The following is a 26,935-nucleotide window of genomic DNA, read 5'->3' as shown; positions in this document are numbered from 1 at the left end:
AGTTCCTTAATTCTCTTTTGTTTTAAGAAAGTGGAGATAACCTCCTTTAATTTAAAAATCATCTTCTTAATAAAACACAAAAATTAAATAAATTAATTGTGTCAAAATATAAATTAACATTTAGTGTGACTTGAAACCGGTCAAAATGGTTGAAAAGGGGGTCTTTAATGGAGAAGTTATGGAAGTGTCAATTTACATTTAGTGTTTAGAAGTCCCCCTAATTTAAATTAAAATGTAAATTAAACATTTAGTGTGGCTTGAAACCGGTCAAAATGGTTCAAAAGGGGGTCTTCAATGAGAAAGTTATGGAAGTGTCAAGTTACATTTATTGTTTAGAAATCCCCCTAATTTTTATATCTATTAAGTCTAGGACCTTCGAGCATGTGCTACGCATGACCCGTTTTTTGTAATTTTATACTCTTTTGCGTATTTCATGTTGCGTATACATTATTTTGTGTTTTGTTTTTTTACTCTCTGTTTTTTTTTTCATGTTGTATTATGGTAATGTTTTTTTTAATTATTTTTTTATTTGTCCTGTTTGGTTACCATGGAATCATTTTTTGGTGTGTTTTATACTTCATCCATTAATTCATAAGAATTAAATCTCATAATTAAATAATAAGCTTGTTAGTAAGACTTCCTTATTTTATATGACTAATATTTCGATGTTTAATTTTTCCACACACACCTTTTTTTCTTCCCCTTAAGTACCGTGTACCTCAGCCTTTTTTATTCTATTTTTTTTAATGTATGTTCATTTTAATTTTTCTTGTGTTTTTGAAAGTTTGTTTGTTTTTTGGCGGATATTTTTGGCGTTGGTGCTCTCTGTTCCTTTTTTCTTCCCTTAGTAGTACCATGTACTACCTTTCTTTCCTTTGACTTATCATCTTATTTACTTTTTGAATTTTTTTGGTTCGTGCATCTTACTTTTTCAATGTTGTTAAGTATTTCCATCACGGAAGAATGATATATGAGAGTTTAATGAATTCAATCGGTTACAAGAAGATCAAGAGCCACATTTACTATTTTTTTTGGAATCTTAACTAGGAATATTAAATCCCACATTCAATTTTTGTACCACTCCCACTTGTTCAATACACTAACATTGCATGTTCTTTGCACGGACTTGTGTTCAGGTTTCTAGATCTTTGCAGACATTTTTTGTGCATATGGAACATAAAATTGAGATGGTATTTTTATAGGACACTGATAAAAGGTTATTGATCGACCAAGCACATGTTATAACCAAATTTATAGTAACTCAAAATTATAGCTGAAGGACTAAAATCACTCTTTTTTTTCATTTACAAATTAGCACGAAGTATAGGAATAGGAATATAGAGTTAAAAATTAGGTAAGAAGCATATTACAAATTTTCAACTATCTTAATTTCCCACTTCATTTTAACCTATGTGGTAATAAAGAACAGATCAACGGATCTGCCACTCAAAAAGATTTGATCAACTTTAAGCCAGTTACATAAATAGTTGTCTTTGTAGCATAAATACAACTCACTTTTCTACTTGAACACCAAGCCCCAAGTTTTGTTGCGGAAGAGCTTGAAGGATCAGTGATAGTGCATATTTGACAAAAATTCAATTACTTTGCGAGTTTGAGATGGAAAGTAACTCATGGGGAGTTTTGCATGCAAGTATTATGTGTGTGATTCTGTGTTTCATACATATAGTCTTTCAAAGACTATACTAATATGCTATGAATATTTCATGTCAGATTGCTTGCAATTTAATGTACTGTGGAGAAAGTGTTGCACTACCAATTTTAATTTAATAATAAACCGGTCCTTATCTATTCTTATTTGAGGAGTCATATTTATGGTTAGTTAACTTCCTAGTGTAACGTGCAAGCTTCTTACCTATCATCATTTTTTAATTTGACAAAAATATTGAACGTATTCTATACTATAATAAAATCCATCCTAAGTGTCAATATGCAACTATATTTTAACTATATTGTCAAGTTAGATCAAGCTTCTAGATTAATTTTTGTACTTTTAGACCATAGTTCAACAAGTTGATAATAAAAATGCATTTCAAGTATCAACGAATATAGACTATATTCAAACCAATAGTAGTGAAAATAAATCCATATCAACAGAAGGGGTGAATGAGGAGAAATGAAGACCATTGAAGTTGGACACAAATGGTGGAGAATGTCAGCAAGGAATAACTTTTTGATGTAAATCTCATTGTGAAATTGGACAATTGAAAGTTTAAGCTCAAAGTTTGTAAAATATAGCATCAACACTATGTTAGAGAGACATTCTAGATCGCGGAATTTTATTCCAACAACTCGAAGGATAATTAAAATAAAAATATTTTCTCACAAAGTTGAAAAGATATAAAAACAGAAATCAAACCTTGGCATATAGTGTTCTTGTTTGTCGAGCTATGTCATCATCAAGTCCTGCAACCCTCAAACATCCATATTAACCAAATTGTTTGCAATCAACTTATAAATAGGTATTGTATTATAAAAAAATAGCATAGATTTGTAATCTATACCAGATCTCATCATCACTATTGATGTGATTTTTGAAATTCATATGCACTACAGCAAAGTCTGCAATCCTCTTTGGCTAGTGATAGTCTCACAATTAAAATGAAATTCTTCTATAGATCAAGAGTATCTGGACTAGTTGAAAGTCTGCATAATAGAAGTCTAATCAATGCTAATGTGAAATAGAATACTTAAATCATAATAAAGAAAAGAAACACAAATAAAAATTACTCAAACAAAAGGGGAATTAAGAAAAGCCAATTTATTTCTTACCTGATATAGATTTCCATATAATAACGGAAGAGAAACAATCTACAACAAGTTGTTGATTGAAGAAGATGGAAGTAGAGGGGGTGGTGAAACCCGATGAAGTCATAGTAAGGATTGGACCAAGGAAGGAGGTTATTAATCTAAAGGGTATTTAATGGATGAGAGGCAAGCAAATGATTCAAGCTTCCGTTGTAACCGTGACTTTACCTACATGGGTATCTTGATGAGGGAGACAATAAGGTTGCATAATCAATTAGTAAGTTTGAAGGTCATAAGTCATAACTCATAAGTTACGGTATATGAAGCATAAATTTGGATTGAGACAAATGAAAACTATATTATTATTGTTAAAATTAGAGAAATAAGAATGAGTTGATGTTATGGTAATTTAATGCTTCCAAAAACTCAACTTTGTAAGTATTATGATGGAAATGGAAATCTTAAATTTAACATTTACTGATTTGAACCATCCTAATCTTTTATATATTATAAAACTAGGCTCTTTTTGGCATGTGCTTTGCACGAACCATTATCTTTATATCTTATCTATATGCACGACATTATATTTTCTTTTAAAAATATTTAATGTGATTAATTAAAAAATGTAGAGTGATATTACATTTTATTTTCAAAATATTTAGAGTGATCTGTACATATAAAAGTTGGATTGTTTTCAAATCATTAAATGCTATCTTTTATTAGGATGGAAAAAAGCCAAGGTATTTGGCCTGGATCAAGAGGCCAATATGTTACATCTATATATTTATATAGAAGATGTTTCCAGTGCGGACTGATTTTCAGTGTGGACTGTGCATACTATGCACTTTTCAACCTATTATTGGTGTACTCTAAGTACATTATCAAGTGTACTACTGGTGCACTCTTCAGTGCACTACTGGTGCACTACTGGTGCACTTCTCGGTGTACTAAGGTACACTTCCCAGCAGTGCACTGGTGCACTTCTTTGAGTACTAAGGTGCACTCCTCGGTGTACTAAGGTGCACCCCCAATAGTGTACTGGTGCACATTACAATAGTGCACTACCAGGTGCACTCTACGGTCGTACACTGGTGCACTATCCAGTAATATACCGTGCACTATAATAGTCTGCACAGTCCGCACCAAAAATTAGTCCACACCCGATCAGCCCTCTTTCTCTCTCTCTCTCTCTCTCTATATTATATATATATATATACATGTATGTATAAGTTGGTCTGATTTTCAAATCACTAATTGCTATCTTTTATTAGGCTGAAAAAAAAGGCAAGGTATTTGGGCTAGATCAAGAGGCCAATATGTCACATCTATTTAATGTAAAATGGACTAGATGAAGAGGCCTTATTTCCCCATAAACACAACAACAATAGAGTTTGCAATTCTCGTCTTCCCCGTATTCCACATCTATCTTCTCGTTCTGAGCATACCTCGGTTTATATGGATATACGTATTGTATTCACCTTTTATGTTGCATAACAAAGTAACGATGAGTATAGACAAGGATTAAAAAACTATGCACCTCTTATGCACATGAAGAGAGTTGAATAAATCAAAGTCGCTTCATTTCACAAACACCGTAGACGAAAAATCCACCATTGATGTACAATTTAAAAAGGATAAGATAAAACACCCAGAGACACGAGTTACTACTTCAATAGGATAATAAAATTAAGAAGGATGCATCATTTCGATTAATAATACTAATAAAAACAGTATATGGTAAGATAAATTCTCTTCACACAATTTCTATAATATTTAAGTATCATCCATATATTATTTTTAAGATGTGTATTAAATTAAAAAAAAACAAATTTAAACTTTATATTTGTGTGGTGAATATGCTTGAATGGATAGCAATAAGAATTCTTTTCACAACATAAAAATAAGGTTCAGTTTAGTTTTCTCATGTGGCTTAGATTGGTTGACAAGTATGGACCAACAACAACAACAACAATAATAATAATATATATCTATGTATATTAAAAGATTGGCATGTTTTTCCCGTAGTAAACGCTCTTTTATTCATGAATCAGCCGGTTTAACTATTTTCCATATAATATAGGCCATTTTGCCATGCAGTTCTGATAAATCAACAAATCTCTGTTTTAGACCTAATACTAGCCCAACAATTTGGTCCAATTAAGTCATGCCCGGTACACTTTTTGGTTTGTATTTGCAAATAATTAAATTTATGTCAAAGAATAAAGTCTCCTCCTAAATGCTTTATATAAGCGCCTCCTAAACGCTCCTCCTAAATTCAATACGCCATTAAAGAGCATGTGAATTCATCCCAAAGGCGCGCATCTGAGGATTCATATCATTTAATTGAATTGATTACACCATTGAGGAACAATGACCACAAAATCAACTCGAGATCGTTTCGTTTCACCCCATTCATTACCCCCTTGAAGAGCCAGTGAATTCATTCAGATGCACAAATCTGGTGAGTCATTTTGTTTCATCCAATTAATTACATCAATGACGTACGAAGACCAGAAAATTCTCTCCCGTCATGCTGTATATAAGGTTCCTTCTTGCCACATATTCTTCTGGTTGTATAATATATATATATATATACATATGTATTAAAAGATTGGTCTGTTTTCCCGAAGTAAATGCTCTTTTATTCATGAACCAGTTTGTTTGCCTATTTTCCATATACATGCCCTTTTTCACGCAATTATGATCCATCAACGGATCACTGTTTTGGGCACTAGCACCAAACCAACAAATTGGTCCAATTAAGTCAGGTCTTGTACACTTTTTGGTTTACGTTTCCAAATAATTAAATTTAGGTCAAAAAATAAAGTGTCCTCCTAAATGTTTTGTATATGATCCTCCTAAACACTCCTCCTAAGTTCAATACACCATTGAAGAGCCTGCGAATTCATCCCACATACAGCAACCGGGGAGTCATTTTGTTTAATTGAACTGATTACGCCATTGTGGAACGATGGCTAGAAAATCAACTCTAGGTCGTATCGTTTCATTGCATTCATTACCAAATTGAAGAGCCCGTGCATTCATTCAAACACACAAATTTTGTTAATCCATTTGATTTGATCCAATTAATCACACCATTGAAGTACAAAGACTAGAAAATTTTCTCCCGAACATGCTATATATAAAGTTGCTTCTTGCCACATATTCTTCTGTTCCCACAAATTTCCACAAATTATTCTATTTCAAAATAACTTCAAATACACTATACGACCTAACTGAAATGGCTTCCAACTCATCGGTGTCTCAATTGTCTAATTCCAATATTGTTTATATGTCTTTCCAATCATCAACAAGCTAAACTGTGGTTACCGCAGATGCAAGATCTTCGAAGAACCTTAAGTTAAAAAGGCAGATTGGTGTTGTTCCATGCCCCGAACCATGTACTCTCCATTTAAAGCCTTGGTTCCGATTACAAAAGACGCCATTAAGGTGATAATTTTCCGTTCTTGGGACACTAAGAACCCCACATGGAAGTACATCGGGTCCGAGTTTGTCCTCAACCACCCCCATGTATTTTTTATTTCTGTTGTGTATCCATGATTATTTGTTTCTTCCTAATTTACTGCAGATGCAAGGCTATTAGTTTTCCAACCTATAGTTGTATATCTATATCCATGTTAGTTGTTAGTCCACTCATATTATGCTTTATTTTGTATCAAGATATGTTGTATTACACTCAAATGATACTGATTTTTTTTTGTAAATTATATATGCAGTAGTGGTTAATCCATGTTAGGTGTTAATCCAATCTGCCAAATTTTCTTAAATATATGTGCAGTTGTTTGCATCTTTATTTTTAAATCCAGGTTAGTTATTAGTCCACTAAAAAGATGCTTTTTAAAAGCAAATTAAATTAGATATGGGTAGTGGTTAATCCACTTTAGTTGTTATTCCAGTCTACTTAATTTTATTGCGTAGATATATCGTTGTTTCTATCTTTAGCTATTAAACAGGTTAGTTGTTAGTCCACTCAAATGATGCTATTAAAATAGAAATAGATAGATGTGTAGTAGTTGGTAAGTTTGATATTAAATTGCACCATATCTGAAATAAGTGTAATTTGATTTTTGTATATAGATACGCATTAGTACACTCAAATGATGCTGATTTTTTTGTTGTAAAATATATAGTAGTAATGGTTAATCCATGTTAGCTTTAATCCAGTCTGCTTAATTTTCGTAAAAAGATATGCAATTATTTGCATCTTTAGTTGTAAATCCAAGTTAGTTGTTAGTCCACTCAAATTATGCTTTTCAAAGGTAATAAATTAGATATGGAGTAGTTGTTAATCCATTTTAGTTGTTATTTTAGTTTGCTCAAACATTCGTGCGTAGACATGTCGTTGTTTGTATTTTTAGTTGTTAAACAGGTTAATTGTTAGTCCACTAAAATGATGCTTTTAAAATGTAAATAGATAGATGTGCAATAGTTGGTAAGTTTGATATTAGATTGCACTATATCTGAAATAAGCGTAATTAACCGCAAATCTCAAACTATGGATATCAGTGTGAGAATCTCAAACAAGACTGATATGAAACTCATTAGCTGGCCTATATCAGTAGGTTATTTACATGTTGATATGGAACTCCCTTATTATGTACTTCAATTTTATAGTAGATTGCACCACATTTGAAAAAGATACATTTACAACACATTATAGTTTGCCAATTTATAAGATGTGGTACATCACTCCATACAAAAGAAAACAACAAAACCAAATTAGAGAGCAAGGATTTATTTAATGTTAATTTAGTTATAAGAAACAAAAATGATATGAAACTCCACATTTTTCATATGTCAGTAGGTTTTTTATTTTTAATCTAGCACTCCTTGATTGCATACCTAAAATCTTACAATAACATTTTGCCCATATTTACAACATGGACCACATTTTAAGTTTCCTCTAAACAATTAGTCCATTGTGTCAATTGTCAAAGGATGCTTTTAGGGAAGGAATAGATATGTTGTAGGTGATAAAATTCGGTAGCATGTTAGTTGACCAGAACCAATCATTGGTGGTCGAGTATAGCGGTCATTTATGGTTTCACTTATAAATTTCAATGCATTATTTATGACAGGGAAAACGCTATCCATTGCATGGCCCGAAGTTCAGTGGCTCATTGTAGTGTGCCTAAGTTGCAAGTTGGAAGAATCTACAATATTTCTCGCTTTACCGTTTCCCCGAACAAAGACAAGTACCACTTGAGGCACGATGACCCATATATCATACAACTTGAAGGCAACACAACTCATTCAAAAGATTGATTCTTCAAGTGATGGGTTTGTTCAACTTCCATTCCATCTAACGATGATATAGGAAATTGCCTACAATAGAAACAAATATCTTATTGGTACCTCTTCCTTCCCCACTCTCTAATTTAGGATTAAATAGCATGCTAATAATTTGCCTAAGAGTGATATTGAAAATCGCTAAGATATGATTCAACACATATGCATTCTTTTTAAAATTAAAATTTAAATATAGCATTGAAAAACGTTCATTGAATCAATACATCAAATTAGAGTCTTAAAATCAACACTCTAATGTCTTAACTAAAAATTCCCTTTTTTGTTTTTCTCCCATCCGGCAGTATTCTCCTCTCCGATCAAAGACTTCCGCCGAACTTTCTCCTCTCTTCTATCCTTGAATCACCTCTCCCATGGTGTAGTCTTTCGTGTTCTTGATCCTGGCAGTGGTGCCTCCGCCGTCCACGTAATTCATCCTCGATTTCATCCATTTCAGTGGTGCAGACCGTCCGTCTTCACCATGGTTCGCAAGAAGAGGACCTCTCCCGGTTCTTCAAAAGGGCTTAATCCTAAGATTTCTCCATCCCTCCCTCTAAAACGGGTGGAAATGCTAAGAAGAAGGTGGTTCCGGCTCCTCCTCCACCATTGCTTGAGACAAAAATCACCAAGAGTCTAGGTGACCGACCGTCTACCTCTTCCTCCGCCAAGATCAACTCCACAGATGTCCGCCTTTGTTCCAATCAATCGGAGGCAGAAGAGTCGAGTTCCAATTCGGAGGAGTCTTCTCCTGAGTCATACAAGGGTGGTGCAAAGAAATCCAAGGTTAAACCCACTGATGTGCGCAAATACCTCAAGAACGACGAAGGTAGCCGAACGGGTCTTGAAGGTGATATCCTTGTTGGTCACGAAGAATCTGCCTATCACGATAAGCGTACCCTCTCTGATGAAGAGTCGGAGGATTTCGACGCCAATATCCATGAAAATCCGGCCAAAGATCGTGTTTCAAAAGTCCAAAAGTTCCGCCGGCAAGTTTGAGGTTAGTACCGATGTTGTTCCTACGAATCCGACCGTCCTCGCCGGTGATGGTTCCAATGCCACCGTGGGCACGAAGGTTCTCCCTTCTAAGTTTGGTGTTGATCGGCCTCCAAGCCCTCCCAACGCTCCGGTCAACGAGCATGCTCAGTCTTCTCTGGACCCATGCGAAGGGTCACATCCATACGAAGAGTCGGCCTACCCATGCGAAGAGTCAAGGCTGCCGCGTGAAGAGTCACATGCTCAGCTAGTCCAAGAGTCACACGGTTTGATTAATTCGAAGCTCATTATTGCCTCCTTGACCGACGGTTCACAAGTTACCAAGGGTCACAACTCTTCATTTCCCTCCGCAACTCCTCAAATTTCCTCACATGTTATTACCCCTTCGGCTAGCTTGACCCTTCACCTAGTCCTCCTTCCACGCATCCCCACTCAATACCAACCCTTCACCTCACCATCCAATCCTTCATGAACCGGGCCTCTTTCCCATTCCCACTCTACTTCCCTCTCTAACCTCGCTTCCTCTTCCAACCCCCGCCTCCCGCCACCCGCTTACCTCCTCCTTCCGCATCAGCCACCGATTTCTCTCTCCCTTCCCTCCTCCATGCCGACCAAGACCACCATAACTCCTCCTCCCTCTGATAAACCCCTCCTCCTCACACCCAAAGGCGTCGCTTCAAAGATCAATGCATGGGACGGATGTGCAAGTAAGAAATTTTCATGAATTCGAGCTTGGGAGGCAAGCTCACCTACACAAAGCCTACTTCTCATGTCATCGACATCCGTATGGATGAGGCTCTCCCCATGCACAAGTTGTGGGGATGGTCTCTCCTTGTCCAATTTTTCGGGTTCAATTCGAGGCACTTCCTGATCAACGAGCTCATCCAATCCTGGGGTGTCAAGGATAAGTACCGTGTCGAGAAAGCTTGGATGCTATTCACGTTCACCAACGAGAAGGACTGCGACAACGTCCTCCAAAAGGGCCCCTACTACATACACGGTAAACCGTTGATTCTTACTCATATCCCTGATAAGTTTTCCTTTAATATGAGAAATGTTGCCACGGTCCCTCTATGGGTCCGTATAATGGGGTTGTCCAAGCCTTTTTAGATGACCGATGTGTTGGGCCGTGTGGCCTCGCATGTCCGCATGCCGCTTTACACGGGTCCGGTCACGGAATCAAGAGTCCGGGGGGCTTACGCCCGGGTTCTAGTGGAGGTCAACTTCGCGGTTCTAGTGACTAGGAGCATCAATCTTCGGTTTGACGACGGGGACGTGGTGACGTGCCCGTTCTTGCTGGATAAAGAGCCTTTGTTTTGTACGAGGTGTTGCTCATTTGTACATTTTGTGGTAGGTTGTACCTTCAACACAAATGTGGACAGTTCTAGGAACGCGAGGGGTCGATCCAAGGTGCGGAAGATTACGTCTAACCAAGGGACGCCTGCCGTCGGTGAAGCTAGTGCGCTTGCGGAAGCCGCTGTGGTGATCGTGGGTGCGAATGTCATTCCCGTGGAGGTTGATAGGATGCCCGACGTTCGCAGTTCCTCCCTGGTCAAGGAGCTGCCAAGGCCCACCTCCCCATTGTGAAAGGAGTCCACCGAGTCTAGATTAGGGGATGGTGCCAGCCCTACTTTTGTTATTGCACATGATTCTAATGTAAAGGACACTATGGATTGTATTAATGTTTTGGACAATTGTTTGGCGTCTGCAAATTGTAATAGTTATAGTGGAGAGTTTGTATGTAAGGACCATGATAGGGCTGACTCGGACCGTGAGGACGGGGAGTTTATGCCGGTTGGCAAGGGTAATCGCTGTAAGGGGGTGTTGTGGATGACTAGCAGTGGGGCGGTGGCATCCACCAACTCGTTCTCAGCGAAATCCGGGCAGTTCCGAGACGGGAGAGGACGAGGATTAGGACTTGTCCTACAAGGCCTCGGAGGACGAGAAGGGTGAGTCATCTCCGGAGGTGATCGTGAAGTCCAAGGCTGCCGAGAAGATGAAGATAAAGTTGGATCCTGCTGTTAGCGTGAAGGCTCCCTCCTGGGAGAGGATCATTGTTAAGAGACTGGATGCTGCAAAGAAGTGGCTTATCAAGGATGATGTTGCTCCTCACACTTGCCTCTGTAGCAAGGGTGGTAAGAAGGGGTCCAAATAAAGATCGCCTCCTGGAATGTGCGAAGTCTTTGCCAAGCCCGCAAACAAAATGGCATGCGTGAGTTCATTAGGAAATTAGGAGTCAGTTTTTTCGTTATTTTAGAGTCCAAGTGTTCGAGTCGCAATGTTGACCGGGTGATGCGGAACGTATGTCCCAGCAGGAAGTTCGTTTTGAACTTCCACCTTGACGCACGGGGCCATATACTTGTCACGTGGGACGAGGACTTTGCCGAGGTTGAGGTTTTGTCCACCTCAGTGTAGCACATCGGTTGTCACGCCACGTGCAGGGCAAAAAGTGTCAAGTTTGGTATTTGTTTCGTTTATGGTCTCCATAGTTTTGCTCTGCACCGCCCCATCTGGGTCATGTTGATGAACTCATCGAAGCCTCCGCGCTTTGTTGGATGATTCTTGGTGACTTCAACTCCGTTCTTGATGTGGGTGAACGGGGAACCGGTCTCGATGTACGAGTGCAGGGACATGGTTGACGCTTGTCGTCGTCATGGACTTGTCGACAAACCGAGTTCCTGATCCTCCCTGTATAGTTGGACCAATGGGACGGTCTGGAGCAACATCGATCGGGTGCTGGTCAACCCGGCATGGTCGAGTTCGGCTTTCGACTGTCGGACTGATTTCCCGGGCGAGTGGAACCTCTCGGACCACAAGCCAGAGGTTGTGTCATTGTGCAGTACCAGGGAGAGTAGCGGGCACTACTTCAAATTCTTCAACATGTGGACCTGGCACCCTCAGTTCAAGGAGATCGTCAAGGAGGGATGGTTTACCGACATCCGCGGTTCCTACCACTTTCGGCTTGCCAGGCTCCTTCACGATATGAAGGCGCCTCTCAAGGCTCTTAACCGGCAGGAATTTAGCCACATCTCCTCGCGGGTCGCTAAGGCCAATCTCGGTCTCAAAGACGCCCTCGAGGAATGTCGGCTCCACCCGGACTCTTTGGAGGCCCGGAGGAAGATGGAGGAGGCTAGGAGGCTTGCAAGGAGACTTGGCGAGGCGGAGGGGAGTTTTCTTTCTCAACTCTCTAAGTCTAATCACATCCTTAAGAGAGATAAGTGCACTAAATATTTCAATGCTTTGATGAAGGTGAACGGGAAGAGGAACCACGTCGCCTCTCTAACCAAGCTGGATGGTGTGCGGACCGCTTCCAAGGCTGAGGTCATGGAGGAGTTTGTTGGGTTCTACAAGGGTTTGTTTGGATCGGAGGTCGACGTCTCCCTCCTGGTCCCGGGAGAGCTGGTACACGGTCCTCGTTTCAGCGATGAGGACTCCGACATCCTGACGTCCCCGGTCTCAATTAGCGAGATCAAGGGTGCCCTCTGGTCCATGGGTGACGACAAGTCCCCCGGGCCGGAAGGTTTCTTTGTCAAGTTCTTCAAGACCACGTGGCACATAGCTGGTGTAGAGGTGTGCGCTAGTCAAGGAGTTCTTCGCTAATGGGAGGCTTCTCTAGCAGTCCAACCATACCATCGTTTGCGTCATCCCCAAGACCAACTCTCCATCCTGCGTTGACCAATTTAGGCCTATTTCATGTTGCAACATTATTTACAAATTGACCATTAAGATTATGACGCTTCGTCTAGTGAAGTGTCTAGGTCACCTCATTGACCCGGCCCAAAGCGCCTTTGTGGGAGGGCTGGCTCATGTCGGACAATGTTTTTCTCATCCAAGAACTTCTGCGGAAGTATGAGGTTCGCAGGGACACGAAGAGGTGCTTCCGCAACGTGAACCTTGCGAAAGCATATGACCTCAATCTCATGGGAGTTCATTCTATTTGCCCTTACTCACCTAGGAGTGCCCGGTGAAATTCATTGATTGGTCATAGAATGCGTGACCTGAGCTACTTATTGTTTAAAGATCAATAAGGGTCTCCACGGTTACTTTCCCGGAAAGAGGGGCCTCCGTCAGGGGGATCCCCTCTCCCCACTATTGTTCGTGATGTGCATGGAGATCCTATCCAGACTCATCAAGAAAGCAACCTCTGGAGATGCCTTCCGGAACCACCAGCACTGTGACACTCTTAGGCTTACATATCTTATTTTTGCGGATGACGTGGTTATGTTTTGTCGTGGTGATGCAGGTTCGGTCCGGATCCTCCTGGGTTGCGTCGCTCGCTTCAGGGATATGTCGGGCCTCCGTGTCAACATGGAGAAGTCTTCTCTCTTCCTTGCTTTGGTGTCCGAGGAGGAGCGTGCTGCCATCACTGCCGAGTCCGGGTTCAAGAAGAGCGTCTTCCCGTTCCGCTACCTGGGCATCCCTATCGGTCTGCGCGGTCTCAAGGCTATCCACTACAAGCCTCTGCTGGATCGGATCAGTGGTTTTCTCTCGGTGTGGGCAAAGAAGACCATCTCTTTTGCGGGGCGGAGGGAGCTCATTGCCTCGGTTTTCCAAGGGAATGCTGGCTTTTGGATGTCTATGTTGGCCCTTCTTGTCAAAGTTAGAGATAGTTTAGTTTCCATATGTAGGGGCTTCTTGTGGAAGCGCCCCCGGGTTAGGTGGGACCACTTGTGCGTCCCTAGAAGGGAGGGTGGCCTGGGTCTGTTGGATTTTGAGACTTCGAACAGGTGCTTCATGTTGAAGCACTTGTAGCATATCATTGATAGGAGAGACAGTTTATGGGTTCGATGGGTTCATCACCGTTATTTTACGGTGGAGGATCCCGTCAACTAGGTTGCTCACCGTCGCGACTCACCCCTAAATAAAGGCTATGGTCCATGCTCGCGAATAGTTTGTAGCCTAGGGAATAGTGGCGCGGCGAGTCTCCCGAATACCCTCGATGAGTGTTGCGTGGATGACATGTTCAAGGTGTCCAGAGCTTACGAGTCCCTCCGCCCTAGAAGACCTGTGGTGAAGTGGTATAAGGTTGTGTGGACGTCTCACTCTATGCCCAAGCAATCCTTCACCCTCTGGCTCGCTTCGCTCGAGAAGCTCTCTATGTATGACAGGCTTTCCTTCCTCAGAGTCGACCCTACTTGCCGGTTGTGTGGTTCTTCCTTGGAGAGCCATGATCATCTGTTCTTCGAGTGTTCCTTCTCCTCCACTGTTTGACGGGCAGTCTGCAACAAGTTTCGCCTCCCAAGCATGTTGTCCTCTCTTCAGAGATGCCTCCGTTGGGTGCACCGCAATGCCCTTGCGGATGTCTGCTCTTCCAGGGCCCAAGTGTATGCCCTTGATGCTACCGTCTACTTTATCTGGCACACCAAGAACGTGCTGATCTTCGATGATAACCCCATGCCTGTTGAGGTCGTCACTCTCCTGGTTATTGTGCAGGTTTACCGATTGCTTCATGACAAATTTCCTTATACATCGATTAGGGCACTCTAGGGGGTGCAAGGGGTACTCTTTCCTCTGTGTTGGGTTTTTTCCCCTTTTGGGTTTTACCACATGGAGGTTTTGATGAGGCCCGGGGTACTCTGCCCTGCTCGCATAGCTTCTCCCCTGCCTTGGTTGCTGGTTTCTCGGATTTCACTAGCTTCTCTCTGATCTTAGCATAGTACGGAAGGCCTGCGTGTTTGTCCATGTATGGCCCCTTTGTCTCATTGACTCTCTTTTGTGTTTGTTTCCCCATTTGCTTCCTCATTTTTTAGTACATATTATCAATCGAATTAGTTTTAAACCCAAAAAAAATACACCAGATTAGTCTTTTAAGAAAACTAAATCTCCCACATATTGTAGACATGGTTGGACGTGTGACAAATCTGGGTGACTTGAAGCCGACGTGATAGAGGTCTAAGTACTTAGATTTACAACTCATGAACGAAATGTTTTCAGATGCTCATTGTCCTTCCACCGTACTTTATCAATTATCATATTGTTTGAAATCTAGTACTTTTGCATTTCTACACGGTACATCATTAAGACGACTATCTAGGGTTCACTTGTCAAGGAGCCGATGAGCAGGATTGACAATCCTACTGCGATATCTGTATACTACTACCATCCATGAATGTCAGAGAATACATAGGTACTGATAACAATGTTACAATGTCTTACAAACATTCCAATGTCTGTTCCTTTTCTCGATGCATCTCATGTTCTCTGCCTTTTATGCAAGAAGTATACACTTCTCCAGCACATCCAACACCATAATATATGAGTCTCGACATACCTGAGATTAAGACCTAGAACCAACTTCTACAGTAAGTCCTTATTTTACAATTTTACCTTCTTTCTTATGCAGCTCTACAATTGATGTTCTTTGGTGCCTTTAGGGATGGAGTTGTACCACCTCAGGAAAACCATGGGACCCCTCCTCCTACCCATAAAGTTAAGGCATGCACAGCATGACATGAACAATGAGGTAATCCATAGATTCACTTACGAATTTGTTGCACAATATTAACACATAACGCATTGTTGTCCACCTGTACAAGAACCAGCCACACTAAGATGTTGTGTCACTATTATGGTTGTCCATCCTTGTAGTGCCTTTCATTACAACTCATTCTCAGATATGGGTTTCAAAAAAGGTCTGACCCTAGTTGAGACACAGTTATGGTGTGATTCTAGTGAGAAGAATTGTGAATTTCTGAACTTAAGGTATTTTGTTTTTTTTCTTGTTTTTTTTTTGCTTCTTGATAGACTTCATAGAACTTGATCACCATATGTTTGCATGTAGTGAAATCCATCCGGAAATTACCAAGCTGTCTTACAATTCAGGTACCGTCTACGACTGGTACTCTCGGATGACACCAAGTCAATTATTGTCAGGTTGTTCGACGAAATAGCGGCTGCAATATTGAAGAAAGAAGTCGCGACTGTGATAGAAGACTTGCAGGTGAGATAAATGTTAATGTGTTATCCCCATTATTAAAATTTTAGATAGTTGAAAGAAATTAATTAACCATTTTCACCTTCTGATAGATTATAAAATGAAAATCTAGATTAGTATCTTGCTTAGCTTTTCTTGCAGTAGAAATAAGATGTACGTAGAGATCTAGCTGTTTTTTACTTTCAACAAACTAAAAAACAAATTTATTGAAAGATCCAAGTGCAGTTCTCTTTATACAAGTTCTTTTAATTTTCCGTGCATAAAAAGGACATGTTATAGCGTGAGAATTGTTTCATATATTTTTTTATTTGTTATTTTGACCAAAACTGCATGTAAAATGTTCCTATGCATCATGTATGGACAATATGAAAATTTAGATCCACATTTTTACAGATTTATGGCTTCACTTTGAAACTGTAATGGTAAAATCGTACCCTTACAAATTAGAATCTGCACTGAAATGTAGCTCAAAATTTGAAAAAACTCATTAATATTTTATGTTATCATGTGAAGGAGGAGGACGATGGGGATGAATACCCACACAATATCATGTAACTTGCGGGCACTACACATGTTTTTGAATTGAAATCACAAAAATACTACCATGGCCAGTACGAGAGTTTTACGGTCACACGAGTTGCGAGTTAGTGCAACCATTGTTTGACTACTGCAATTTATGTTACATCACACACTACATAAATAGACATGTCCCTAAATTATTAAACTGCTTGCATTTACTTAAAGAACATTTACCCAACTGGACATGAAGATGATGCGCCAAAAAAGGATGCATCTTCAGCTACCGAAGAGGGTACAACTGAAGGAGAGATTAGAGGCTTTGGGTGCAATCCCAAAACTACCAGCTATATGAGTACAATACAATAATATTTTCCTGATTTTAGCATATCTCCTTTTTAATTGAAAATCGCAACATCGGTCTTGATATTAAAAACAATTAACAAGTTCTATATGCTTGATTTTGATGCATTAGGGAGGCTACCACTACAGACGAGGCCGAGAATGTGAAGACACTCTCTAAGGGATCCTTGAAGTGTAAGGTCAATATCGGTTACATTGAAGACGAATGAAGCTACCATGAACCATCATTTTCCCATTTCTACTCAATAAAAAAACTTGTTAAACTCCTGGGATTGTTAGTTCTATATCATTGATGTATTATGTGATATTTGAGTGTCACTTTGCACGTTTCGTTTCAATATTATGTATTTCACTTCAACTATGTATTAAGAGATATGTGTTAAATGCTCTGTTTCTCTGTTCCTTTAATATTTTGGACTTAAACTATTAAAAGTGGATAGGCTATTCAGAAACAATCACTATCAGTATTTGTTGTTGATCTTGTATTATCATTCGTAAAATAATTCTATGCAACAACAACATTCGATGAAGAGGATTTTACTCCACGACACTACGTGTTTGTTAACTAGCAAAAATATTTAATATTGTGGGCTTAGAGTACTAAAAGTGGGTAGGCTGATCATAAACAATCAATATCAACATTCGATGTATGAATTCACGACCAACGTTCACTTGCCAGCTCATATCCATTTGGATCATCACCAGGTGTACGAAGTATTGAAAATACAAACCTTTCCATCAGAATACACTATAAACAAAGATGAAATTGATCACATAAGCATGGATTGGGTTGAAATTTTATCTGATCACTTCATCAAAATGTTATTAGGTTCTACTATGTAACAGGTGAAATAGTAATTGTGACATTTTGTTATCAAAGAGTAAAATTGAGGGAAGGACAATGCAATGACAAAAACAAAAGAAGGATAGAAAATTATGGAATAGAAAAGAAGTAAAAAGAGAGAACACTACCTATCACTATATAGTATTACATGATTTATTTTCAACTACCTATCATTAGATAGTACTACATGATTTATTTTCTTTTAAAGCACAGTCTAACCGACAAAGGATCTTTCAATGGAATACTCCAATAAAAAACAAAAAAAAGTGCATGTTTAGTTTCGTTACAGTACACACTCACATACAAAGGATTTTTTAATGAAATAGTAAAAAATCAAACAAGTGAAACGCACCAAAAAGCCCAAAAATCTATACATACCAATTAAAAAGAGTTTGTAAACCAAATAACGAAAAATTAGGTACATAATAAGTAGTCAGTAAAAAAGACGATTAAAAACATACAATTGAACACAAGATGATGGAAAATAGTGGTCATTGGCCCGTGTAAAGCATGGTTGAAAAGGACTAGTTAGCTAAAAAATTTAGAGTGATCAACTAACACATACCCTTGTAGTTGAAAGCTTAAAGCCAACAAATATTCCAAAAATAAATATAATTCATTAGATTTTTTTAAATCCATAGCATAAAAGGATACATATATAGAATGGTTAGTATAATTAAATAATAATAAGGAAGACATTTAATGATTTCTTCAACATTCTGACTTTTATATATAGATAGAAGATAAAAGATTCTCATTTTTCAAGTGCTTAAAGTATAAATTTTATTTAAAAAGTACAAATATTTACATCATCAATATTTCTAAGTTCAAGATTGTAATTAATATGAAATATATCATTGTTATCACTCTCCTGATCATTCTATAGCCCTTTCTTTGAAAACTAAAGTTTCTTTCAACCTAATAAAATGTCCAATTAAGAGAATTTACTATTTACTAAAAGAGCACTTCCTTATATCCTTGTGCATGGAAACTAATAAGTAGTATTTAAGTACAATAAACAACTCAATGACAATTAATGATGTATAATTCTAGCTTTCCTAATATTGTGTTATCGTATAATTTACCCAAATTCCTACTATATAAATATTCTCTGTATAAGTTCGGTACATATCTTCCATTAGACAATGCATTTTGTTCTTGTGTCATCCTTTTACTTGTTTCATGCGAATTACACGAATCTCTTTGTAAGTTTCCACTTCATCGGAAAATGCTTGTTCAAGGTCCTCCAACAGGTGTTTATTCAAACTCTGCATATCACACAAATGAAAAGATATCATTCAAGTTTCTAGTTATGTATTCAACATGTTACAATGTAAGTGATAGTACATGTATTCTAAACAACTAAACATGTAAAGGCTGAAATGTCATTCAGATGCACATTCAATAAATTAATATATGATCCTGATTCATTGGTGGAGATTTACACATAGCCTAGGCATTAAAAGAACCCAAACTCAAGCTTCGATCTCTTCTCTAATTTCTTAGAGTATCCTAAATCTAAGAGATCACTCTACATTACACACCACTCAACAATATACAGATCATGGTATATGTGCATTCCGAGAGTACCTTCAATCAAATAGATTATTCTATATTATAGACCACTCAACAATATACAGATCATGGTAGATGTTCAAGCAAACATGATTCAGTTAATTCAACAGATCTAGACAAACTGCCAGAATTAGGTTTTATCGTAGCAATTGCACTAAAATGAAGAAGAGTATTTAAGACTGTAGTGATGGAGAAGTTCGATAAAAGAAAAAGAGCCAATTTTCCCCTGGTTACTTGATTCTTTATAATACAACCATTGATAACATCTTTAGTGAATTCATCTGGATTCTCACCCTCATCAATTAGCCTAAGAAACAGAAGACATAAAATAGAAATCATATGGCTAAGTATATAGAAAATACCGAATAGATAAATTCATGGTTGCAATAAAAAAAGTACAGGCATAGTTACATGAACTTGATTCTTGCACTTCTCGGATAATTTTGGTATATTATCAAACTCTGTACCAATGAATTTATGCAAACACAATCAATAAGAAAACCTAAATAATCATATTTTCTACCCATATTAGCTAGGACTCGAGAAACCTACAATCGTTAGGGAAGCGGAAGTTGAGATGCTCAATCGAAAGATGAAACGGTGATGTAAAGCTAGTGAAGAAGCGCTAGAAGTAACATCCTCGTTATTCGCTTCTAGATTCAGAGTTCCATTGTTCAACAACATTACTAAATCTACCAATTCAGAGTATATATATGAGGGAGGTAGAAATTTTAATCGGAAAAGCAAGATCAACGGGCGCAAGTGTTATGGCTTAGGAGAATTGAGGGGAAACAGACCGACAATGGAGAATTTAGGGCTATTAAATTGGATGTGAGAATGATAATGGTACAATACTGATCTATTTCTTTTTTATTTTAAGAATTTTAATATGATCATTTACTGTTCTGTATACACCTTAAAAATCCATTACAATAAGATAAGATTAATTGGAAAACCTAAAACCACATTTATTGATTTGAACCACCGCTAATCTTTATATAGGATATGATAGATAGATATGGATTTTTTAGAACTCGATTGTAGTATTGTTATTGTTTTTATTCAAAACTATTATTTTAATATATATCCATATAAATGGGGTTGCATAGTCAATCGTCATCATATATTTGACATTTTTCTGTTTTTATAAACTTTATTTCATACATATTGATAAAAAACTCTATTTTGCAAAAAATGCAAATCATATATAGGAGTTTTTGTATTGTCATTTTTATTCATCATTATTATCATATAAATACCAAACACACTTTATTCTATAGCATTTTTACATTTAATTTACTTCTTCGTTTATTATGTGTATACTTCGATGATATTCTTATTTATCGTGAACAAAAAATATATCAATTTGTACTACTTTGTTAGCATATCATGATATTTTATAAAATAGTTGACATGTTTCTAATTCAGTTTATCTTATTTTTATATTTTAAGAATTTATTTTGAATGTTGGTTTACCGGATTACCTCAATTTAACTATATTTTATGTAGTTAAAACTTATTTTAATATAGTTTATAATATATAAATATATCATACTCATTAAGTAGAAAATTTAGTATTGGAAACATGCTCACCTATTTAGTATTGTGAACATTTGGTATTGGGATATTTTTCTTTTTAAAAAGTTTGAGTGGTTAACTACGATTAAAAAAATAAGAACAATTAATAATTCGAAACATGGCCAACCTTTATATATATATAGAGATATTTTTTTTTGAAAGTTATGACGTGTAGTAGTGTTAGTATATAGCCCTTAGTCCTTAATTTCGTGCTTTTTTTTAATTATTTATTACTTATATAATTAGGTTGAGAATAAAAATAATAATTTAATTCACTATTTTCCTGTGAAATGGATGTACCGGATATCTGATAGAAATATTTGATCCGCTATAGTCAGATATCTGGTCTATACCGAATCGGATGCTAGTCGAGATATCATCAAAACAATAACCGGATATTAGGTATGACGGATCAGATCTATCTGTTTGCTTACCCTTATTGAAAATGACTATTACTTGCTTAATCATTGTTACTTGCTTCATTGTTATAATTTGGATTCATGGCATGAACTTAACCTTGCTAAATGGACTCCTTATTCATATGTGAACTCTAGTCTTGTTGGTGACATGATTCTCCCCAAATAAATCTACTGGAAATTCCTCCATGGACTTCAAAAACCTAGATTGGCTCACCTCCATCGCCATCAACTACTCATCTACCACGCGGTCACTTGCTTCCATTCGCGCTTGTACGTAGCTAGCAACAAACTCAAGGTGTCGGAAATGGAGTTAGGGATTCTAGCATCGGTAGCCATGAATTCAGATAGAAATGTAAAAGATATAGGGAGGTGGAGGAGGAGAGGCAACTATGGAGGCCGAGGTTGGGGTTGGCAACTAGGGGAATGATTTGGAGCTGGATTAGTCGGTTGTGTTAGGGGTGTGGAAACGTCCAAGAACTTTTTCCATTGGATCAATTTATCAGGGAGATTGTGAAGAATCTCCACGAATGAGAAAACTAGAAAAGGTAAAGATTCATATGTGAATATTTGAGATGATAAGGAAAGATAAGATATTCTATTTGGTTGAGAAAGATGAATGTGAGAATTATAATTGTCGTTGTCAACAGCGGAGTAATAAAGGAGGCTTGGAGTAGAAGGGAAGGGGAGTGAAAGGAACCAAAAAGAGGAAAGAAAGATAAAAAATAAAAAAAAAAGTATTGACTTGGGGGCAAATAATGCTAAAAAACTCAATTTTATAAGTATTAGTGTGATGAACGATGAAAATTATACGATAATGAAATAAATAATAAGGATTTAAACTATATCCTTGAATAAAAACAATAATAATAGTAAAACCAAGTTAAAAAATCTATATATGTATACTTAAAATTTATGTCGGAAGAAAAAAATAGATTATTCTCTTAATCAATTTATATGTGTCAATCAGATCGTGTTTTGACAGCTCGAATAGAAATTCATTTGAAGAAATTTCTACAAATATCATGATGAGTTATGGACGGGATCGTGATGAGTTATGGACAATAAGTTGAGATTGTCAAAAAACAATGTTTTCTATTGTATTTTAACATTGACTATTTTATCATTTACCTCGTGCAAAGCATGTGCTAAAAGTGCTAGTAAAGTTAAAGAGAATAATTACTTAGAGGAGAAAACTTAATAACGTGGTTCAAGTTCATCAAATGTGATTAAGGAGTGCCAGGAGTAACTCGGACCATTCCTTCAGAACTCCATGTACCGAGATGAGATTGAGAGCTCAACATGCTAAAACCCCTTTTGTTTTTAGTCATTTTTGCTTGACCATGATGAATAATGTGAGCTTGTCCTGGACCAATAGAATGATTAGGATGATTTCTCTCATCGTAAACGTCAACAAAAAAGCCTTTCTCTTGGGATGCTTCCAAGTTCAAGTTTCTGAGTATAGTTAATTTAGAGCTTGAGAGGGATTGCTTCAACTTCAATCCTTGCTGACTGGTTCAACTTTTCAACGGTCAGGGGTTATTGTCTTGCAGTTGAATATGTTTTGACAAGAAGAGGAACCATACTGGAACCTTCAATCTAGACCAACATAGATCAAGGATAGAGACCAAAATACGACCTATTAGCCACCAGTGAGCTTGGAATCACACCAAAGGGTTGTTTGATTCTAGTTGTTGTTAGCAAACTGAATTAACGGAAATGTGTAAGACTGTGGAATCTTTCTATGACTATTTTATCTCCCCTGAGAGGATGAATGATGTTGATATCACCTTTGATTCGATTATTCCATGTCTGACTACCGACTTGGATTGCATCTTAATTAGGTTATGATCGTTCAGTACGGACATATCTATCCATAGTGCATCCTACTAAGGCCCTTGGAGTGGATGGTATGCATGATTTATTATTATTAGTGCTTTGGGGTATTGTTGGTCCCAATATTATTGATTATGTGTAGGATTCAAAATTATCCGTGGTGAACATTTATCTAGTCAGCCGCCCCGACTTTCAAGAGTGTAAACCCGAAATAATTGGGTGACGGGTGAAAGGGGGTGATGAATTAAATGGATGATGGGTCGGATATGGATGATGAAATATAACCCACCATCTTTCACTTGCTACCGACCAAAACCCATCATCTACCACCCGAATATTTTATATATATAAAGAAGACAACGAGACGGAAGAGTCGTACAGTCTTTAGTTTTTATAAGAACTTATTTTGTTGATCTATTCATGTTCATGTGATATTTTTTACTTTTTTGTGGCTTGTGAAATTTATAATAATCTTAAAATATGCATATGAAGTCGATAAAAATATGATGGAAAAACTGGGTGAATGAATGGGTGCACCCATTTCACCTGTAGTTGACGGATCGGTTGATGATGGATGATCCTTTAAATGAGAGGTAGGTGGAATGAGTGGAGGGAAAAAATTCAAATTGGATGATGGAATGAACATCATCCGATCTATTTTAACCCCTAAATTTGTGTGGGATTGGTGATATGGTAGAGCTTCATATGCGGATGAAAATAGAATATTGTTACTCTCACATCCTAGGTTGCTATTCACATTACCGTACCGTTAAATTGTTATTGCAAGATCTAGTATATTTTCATGGTAGCGATGTTGGCAGGTATTGAAAACATTTATAACACATTTTGTGACAATAATTTTTTTTATTAAAAATAAAGTACATTTGTATGAAAACTAAGATAAAAGAGGGACAATAATTAAAACAAGCAATTTCAATATAGGAAGGAAAAACATTGAATGGACTAACATATGAAATTGTAAACTAATAAACTAAAAAATTGGTCTAAGATTCTAATTGTCACCACGGCTAACATCTTCATCATGAAATATGTTCCTATAGAATGGAGTATTTCCATCTCCATAATAGGATGGTGACTCCATTGTCATGATTTCTTCATTTTGAGCATTGCCACCAATCAAAGGAGAAAATAAAATCGGCGGTGGTGGTGGAGGCTCCACCAAGAAAGGATGTGGAAAGGAACTTGGTGGTGGTGGTGGCTCCATCATGAAGGGATGTGGGATAAGAACTGATGGTGGTTGTAGAGAAATTTCTGGTGTTAGAAAAAGTTGAGAAGGATCTCGAAGGGAGAGCCCAAATGGGGGCAAAAGCCTATTAATCTCATTTATCTTCACTTCTGAAAACCAATAGAGAAGCTCAACTTCTGCAATATTGAGATCCTTCATGGTCTTACCTCGAGTTAATTGATCAATTATGAGGCTAGCTCTGGCCTCCTTATTCTTCTTCTCCGCTTTCTCTATGTGCTCTAATAACTTCTCCACTCTATCTTCCATAAACTTCTCATGGTCCACCTTCTTAATGTATTGGTCAATTTTTGGCATCCTCTCATACCTATCCATTAGCTCCATGGCCTTCTCCATTGATGGCCATATATGTGGCTCATTTTCCTGTGGATTGTAGATCATCATGCACGCATCGATACCACATAAATTTGTAATAGCTTCCATCTTTTTCATCAATCCATTCTTTCTCTTCCTAAATGTCACCTTTCTCGTGCTCTCATTTGATATTAACTTAAGATTCACCCGACTTCTCTTCATTCTTTTGCTTTGATGAGAATAATTCAAGGATAAATGTTTTTGGTGCAATATATGAGTTGAGACTCTCAAAATATATAGCCTCTAATATAGTTTCAAGTACTCAAATGTTAGAATATAATTATTGGTTCAAATTCATTTAATGCCAATGAAAATTTATTTGGATATAAGACTAAAGAGGAAAGAATATCGTGGTTCACTTAACTTGTGTAGAATATCAAGAATATTATTTATGATAAAAAATAACTTTCTTTTCTTGTTTATTTTTTTCTAAACTAGAAGATGTGCTGTCACATTATTAAAGACATGAAGCGGGAAAATTTTACAAAATTAATATACATTGGAGGGAGATTTTGCATTATATGTTCAAAGAAATAATGAGATATTGTCTGCTTATTATAGTTTGTGCAAAACAAATAAAATATATCTAGATCGCAACAATTAATATACTTTATAATCACCGCCTTGTTGATTGGAGTATAAGTAATAATATAAGGACAAAAATATATTATACAAAAAATGATCCAATGTTTTCAAAATAGCACAATGTTCCGTAAATAGCATATTACTTGTACTTTATTTTTTTGATTTCTTTTACACGAAGTGTGTGATATATTATAGTCAATACGGACATAAAATTAGTAAGATTGTATCTTAACCTAGTTGTATTTTACGTTTTTATCATTGTAGATTACTGCAGTTTTTTTCCATGATGGTAATAAAATTACATACAATTGCCGATAAGATATCACATTGCTACAATTTGATCGAAGAAGATGATGATTGACTTTTTTGTGTGTTTGGGAAATATTTGAGAGAGTTTATGTACTGTTTACGGGAGTGGAAGTTCTTTTGTTAATATATTTTTTTAGTGCATACTAGTGTAATACTCGTGTCATGCAAGAGACTTGAATATTAATTGACATAGGTAGAATTGTTTGATTGTAATACATGTAATTCAAGGCTTGTTATAGATTTGTAAATTTATTTTACAGAACAAAATATGTAATAATTCTTCCATAATCATTTATTATTCTTTTTGTTTTTATAATACATTAGTATATTTATTAGGTAATGGGGTAATCAAAATATTAAATTTTTACGAAAACTAAACCTCAGTCTTCCAGATTTTTAGAAAATATCATTTTTTTCATTTTCCTTGATATAATTTTTTCAAAATATGTTTGGTAGATTTAAATATTTCCTTAATTAAGTAACTATAGAATCAAGAATTTTTTTCTTGTCATTTTTATATAGATTTTGTGTCACGAAATAATTTAAAATGAAAACTATAAATTTAATCACAAGCTTTCAAAGCAAGTTTTTGTTTATATGACAATTGTAAATATAAATGGCAGATTATTACAATTTTCTTAATTTGAAAGCATTGCATATTGAGTAAGAATCAAAATATTTGCCTTTTTTTTTCCAAAATTAATTACTTATTTTAGTGGGGCCCGGGTTGTATATTCAACTAAACCTCAGTCTTCCAGATTTTCAGAAAATATCGTTATTTTTTCATTTTCCTTCATATGATTTTTAAAAAATATATTTGGTAGATTTAAATATTTCCTTAATTCATTAACTATAGAATCAAGAATTTCTCTTGTAATTTTTATATAGATTTTGTTTCACGAAATAATTTTAAATAAAAATTATAAATTTAATCCCAAACTTTCAGAGAAAGTTTTGCTTTAAATGACAGTTGTAAATATAACTAGCAGATTATTACAATTTTCTTAATTTGAAAGCACTACATATTCAGTAAGAATCAAAATATTTGCCTTTTTTGTATTTTACAAAATTAATTACTTGTTTTAGTGGGGCCCGGACTGTATATTCAACTAAACCTCAGTCTTCTAGATTTTCGAAAAACATCAATTTTTTCATTTTCCTTGATATGATTTTTTTGAAATATTCCTGGTAGATTTAAATATTTCCTTAATTCATTAATATTGAATCAAGAATTTTTCTCTTGTCATTTTTATATAGATTTTGTTTCACGAAATAATTTTAAATAAAAACTATAA

At 36.6% G+C, this 26,935-nt stretch overlaps 1 non-coding gene across 1 annotated transcript; it reads right to left on the bottom strand.

Moving 5' to 3' along the window:
• Nucleotides 1-7,579: 7,579 nt before the first annotated feature.
• On the bottom strand, nucleotides 7,580-7,685 carry LOC141249521 (small nucleolar RNA snoR103). The gene has a single exon (XR_012312232.1). It is a non-coding gene; the product is annotated as a small nucleolar RNA snoR103 (small nucleolar RNA).
• Nucleotides 7,686-26,935: the final 19,250 nt, after the last annotated feature.

This window comes from Phyllobates terribilis, unplaced genomic scaffold (genome assembly GCF_046119375.1).
Source record: "Phyllobates terribilis strain yellow unplaced genomic scaffold, ASM4611937v1 Scaffold_4713__1_contigs__length_57959, whole genome shotgun sequence".
NCBI classification, from domain to species: Eukaryota; Metazoa; Chordata; class Amphibia; order Anura; family Dendrobatidae; genus Phyllobates; species Phyllobates terribilis.
This window is presented reverse-complemented; position numbering and strand designations above follow the sequence as displayed.